The sequence below is a fragment of the Zingiber officinale genome, chromosome 11B, assembly GCF_018446385.1.
Source record: "Zingiber officinale cultivar Zhangliang chromosome 11B, Zo_v1.1, whole genome shotgun sequence".
NCBI lineage: Eukaryota > Viridiplantae > Streptophyta > Magnoliopsida > Zingiberales > Zingiberaceae > Zingiber > Zingiber officinale.
In genome coordinates, this window is record NC_056007.1 from 18,914,373 (window position 1) to 18,918,972 (window position 4,600).

At 41.4% G+C, this 4,600-nt stretch overlaps 1 non-coding gene across 1 annotated transcript; it reads left to right on the top strand.

Moving 5' to 3' along the window:
- The first annotated feature begins 1,252 nt into the window (after positions 1 to 1,252).
- LOC122035596 lies at positions 1,253 to 1,358 on the top strand. The gene has a single exon (XR_006127132.1). It is a non-coding gene; the product is annotated as a small nucleolar RNA R71 (small nucleolar RNA).
- The last annotated feature ends 3,242 nt before the right edge of the window (positions 1,359 to 4,600 follow it).

Consider the following 4,600-nt stretch of genomic DNA (forward strand, 5'->3'; position numbering starts at 1 on the left):
CACTTTTTTTTGTTCGAGGTCAATATTGTACTCACATGGTTCAATCAGACCATAGCTCTTGTGCACAGTCGGCGGTTAAACCTTCTGGCAGTCCGGGCTTTGATACCAATTGTAGGATCGAAAAGAATTTAGATATCTCCACAATGACATGATATTGTCCACTTTGGGCCTAAGCCCTCATGGTTTTGCTCTTGGGCTCTACCCAAAAGGCCTCATGCCAATGGAGATATCTTTTCTCTTATAAACCCATGATCTTTCCCATGTCTTTCCAATATGGGACTATGTTTGCAACCTTGCAACCCCAACATCTTCAACCTCAATGGTATTCTCCTCATTATTAAAAATCTGACTAGGTGTAGGAGGAGAGAGCTCTTCTTCATTTTGCATCCCTTTTTGAGCAGTCACTTGGGGATTTCCCAAGGTCCGTCCGCTCTTAAGCTCAATTATGTTGCAATGCTCCATAGGATTTACATCAGGTTTTCCAGGAAGTTGTCTTGGTGCTCTAGAAGATGAGGAAGCTAGCTGGGCAATTTGGCTATCCTGAATCTTTTGATGCTTTTCAGAATTATTCATTCTCTGAGTAAGCTTCAATAGATCCTGCTTCATTTCATTTTGATTGGAGATAATTTCTTCAAGCATCTTTTCAATTTTGGATGTAGGAAATGCTTGAAAAGATTGTTGCTGAAAATTTTGTTGCCCAGATTGAAAAGTTGGTCTTGCCCCCATAGATGGTCCTTGATCCTGATTATTTCTGTAAGAGAAATTTGGATGATTTTTCCATCCAGGGTTGTAAGTATTTGAGTATGGGTTGTTCTGTCTTTGATTGAAACCCATGATTGCATCGCATTGCTCCAATTGATTAATTTGTGCAGTGATAGCTCCCAATGGACATGAGTCATTTGAATGTTTTGAACTCCCACATACTTCACAAGATATAGCAATGACATTTACCATATTTGAACTAGTCCTCATATTCTCAAATTTTTTTGTAAGAGCATCAAGTTTTGTAGCCAATAAAGCCACTACATCAACATCAAACTTTCCTAATGCTTTTGTTATTGGGTTTACTGAAGGATGACCACCACTTCTTTCATTTGCCCATTGATGATGATTTTGTGCTACACTCTCTATGATTTCCTCAGCTTCATCCAAATTTTTATTCATGAGTGCTCCTCCAGCAGCTGAATCAAGGGACACTTTGGTATGATAATTAATACCATTATAGAAAGTATGCAACACTAACCATCTTTCCAAACCGTGGTGAGGGCATTGTCTGAGCATACTATTGTATCTATCCCAAGCTTCAAATAAAGATTCTGAGTCAGCTTGTTTGAAACTTGCAATCAAATTCCTCATATGAGCAGTTTTACTTGGGGGATAGAATTTATCAAGGAATTGTTGCTCACATTGTTCCCAGGTGGTGATACTGTTGGGAGTCAAAGAATTCAACCATTGCTTAGCCCTATCTCTCAAAGAAAACCCAAATAATAATAACCGCACTGCTTCTAAAGGAATACCATTCATTTTCATTGTCCCACATATTTCATAAATGACCTCTAAGTGTTGATTGGTCCTCCACCAAATTAATTTTGCTGCACCATGGAAATAATTGCAGGTTTGATCTCAAAATTATTTGCCTCCACTGAGGGTCTTGAAATACTAGATCGAAAACCCCTAGCATAAGGTGCTGCATAATCCTTTAGTGGTCTATTAGCCATGTTCAAATGCTCTTGTTCTTCAATTTGTCTCTGCAGAATTCTTCTTCTATGAAATGTTCTATCAATTTCAGGGTCAAGAGAAAAAAAATTCTCCTGCAAAGTTAGATCTTCGTATACACAAGAACAAGATTGCAATAGAAACTAAATCAAACAAAGAAATTAAAAACAGAGAAAGGTAAGAAAATTGCTACAAAAGAATTTCCAAGAAGTTAGAAAGTAAACAGGAAAATGAAAACAGAAAACTAGAGATTAGTTACAAATATGCAAATGAAAAGAAATAGAAATGTTATGTTTAGTCTAACTCAATTGATAATCTCCAATGTTATAGCGCAGTCCCCGGCAACGGCGCCAAAAACTTGTCACGTTCCGCAAGTGTACGGAAATGTCGCAAGTAATATAAAAGATTATCGTATCCACAGGGACTGGAATAAGCACTAGAAATATCTCAAAGCGAATTAGCTAAACAACTAATCAATTGGTTTCAAATGCTAAGGTTGAAAAACAAATCTAAAATGAAAGATTAACAAACAAGAGTTTGGGGTTTGAGTTATGATAAAAGGAGGTTCTAGGAGTTTTGGTTTCTTTGTAAGATCTCTTGAATATATATGGTTTACCAATTCTTATTTCTCAATTGTCTAATGTTTGTAGAAGGTTGCCGGTTCTCTCTTGCAATAGATAACTGGCTTAGAACTGAAAAATGTACCTAAATGTGATCAATTAGATATGAACCTACGTTGTCCTTACACAAGATTGCACCTATTACTATGCTTCCCTCGGATATCAACATAGAAGTTCATAGCTTCTTAACCCATAAAGATACAAGGATTGAATCATAAAATCTATCCTACCCTCTTGAATATTCTCATTTCCCCTTCAAGGTTATCCCTCAAATGTTCCTACACGGGCTTGCACCTGTCACGTGGATCCCTCGGAAAATTGAGTGAGAGTTAATCTCTACAAAGTCTATAAGATATCCAAACTATCAATCAAGAATGAGAATTAAGCCCTAATCACAATTAATCATTCAAGATCCAATCGATACAAACTAGGCAACATCATAGAAACAAAGAAATGGCAAATCCACAAGAGTTTACATCAATTTATCTCACAAATACTCCCTCCATCCTAGAACAACAAGATCTACTCCATAAAACGAAGAAAGAAAACCAAAGATAAGAAGATTACAAGCATTTCTTCAATCCCAATCCAAGAAGAGGAGAGAAAGAAAACTTATCTACAATATAGCTCCATCTTCGGATCCAATCCTCGCTCCCGGAGTCGAATTCGCCAAGATCTCCCTTTAGATCGCCTAAAAATCCTCCCAAGAATGGGAGGAATCCACCAAATCTTGCTTTCTCCCAAAGGGGAGAAGATTCCCTTTCAAATCTTCAAAGAGGCTTTAAATAGAGGGGGCTTTCGGGCACCACACGGCCCCGAGCCATGGCCGTGTGAGGTTCACACGGCCAGAGCCTTTCCCCTCTCTGCCATCCATACACGGCAGTGTGGTGTACACGGCCGTGGACAACTCCCATCAAGACCTTCAAGCACGACCGTGTAGATCCACACGGCCTGGACTGCCCCAGCTTCTGGAAACCTGGCACGGTCGTGTGGTGCACACGGCTAGAACACTTTTAAGCGCTGGGAACCCTGCACGGTCGTGCGGTGCACACGGTCAGGGCCTTCTTGGTCCCTGGAAACCTTACACGGCAGTATAGATCCACATAGCCATGTAAGGATTAAACTCTAATTTGCTTCAAGACTTGGCACGACCGTGCGAGGTTCACACGGCCAGGCAAAGTTCCTTGTCTGTTTCTCCTGGTTGACCACACGGCCAGAGCACTCCACCCAGGCAGGGTCGTGTGTGGCACACGGCCAAGTGCTTTCTCCAATGCTTAGCTCATAAGTTTGTCCAAGAATGTAGAATCTTCACCAAATTCGACTCCTGTGTACAAAAAATACACAAAAAGTAGATCTCCGAACAAAAAGAGTAAATATGCTAAAAGAAAAGCTGGAAGTATAAAAATGGATAGATCCAACAAGCTCAAAGTATGTAAATGTGCGTCAAAACATGCATAAAAGTATATAAAATCTACGCACATCAAAAGGGCCAATGTACCGCGGAGCTAACTTACCTCTGAGACCAAATCTTTTCACCTCTTTCGTGGGTGAAACTCGCAGAAAAACATGATCACCAATAGAGAACTCCAAAGGTCTGCGTCTCCGATCAGCATAGCTCTTCTAGCGATCCTGCGTCTCTGACATCCTCCGTCTGATAGTACGGACCAACTCTGCCATGCTGAGCTCTATGAGGTCCCAACAGCTGGGCCTCCCCAACCTCATCCCAGAGGGTGGGTGTCCGACAAGTCCTACTATACAACGCTTCAAATGGTGCCATCTGGATAGCCGAATGAAAGCTGTTGTTGTAGGCGAACTCTACCAACGGCAAATGGTCCTCCCAACTGCCTCTAAAATCTAGTACACAGGATCTCAGCAAGTCCTCTAGAGTCTGAATGGTCCGCTCTGACTGTTCATCTATCTGTGGATGGAAAGTTGTACTGAAACGGAGCTGCGTGTCCAAGGCCTGCTGCAGACTCTGCCAGAAACGAGACGTGAACCGGGGGTCTCTATCCGAAATGATAGTCAAAGGGACACCATGTAATATGATGATCTCCCGGCAATACAGATCTGCCAATCGATCCAGGGGATCAGTCCTCCGGATCGCTAAGAAGTGCGCGGATTTGGTTAATCGATCAATGATTACCCAAATTGCGTCATGGCCTCGTCGTGTCCTAGGCAAACCCACCACAAAGTCCATAGTAATATGTTCTCATTTCCACTCAGGAATAGGAATCCGCTGAAGTAAGCCGACAGGTCTCTGATGC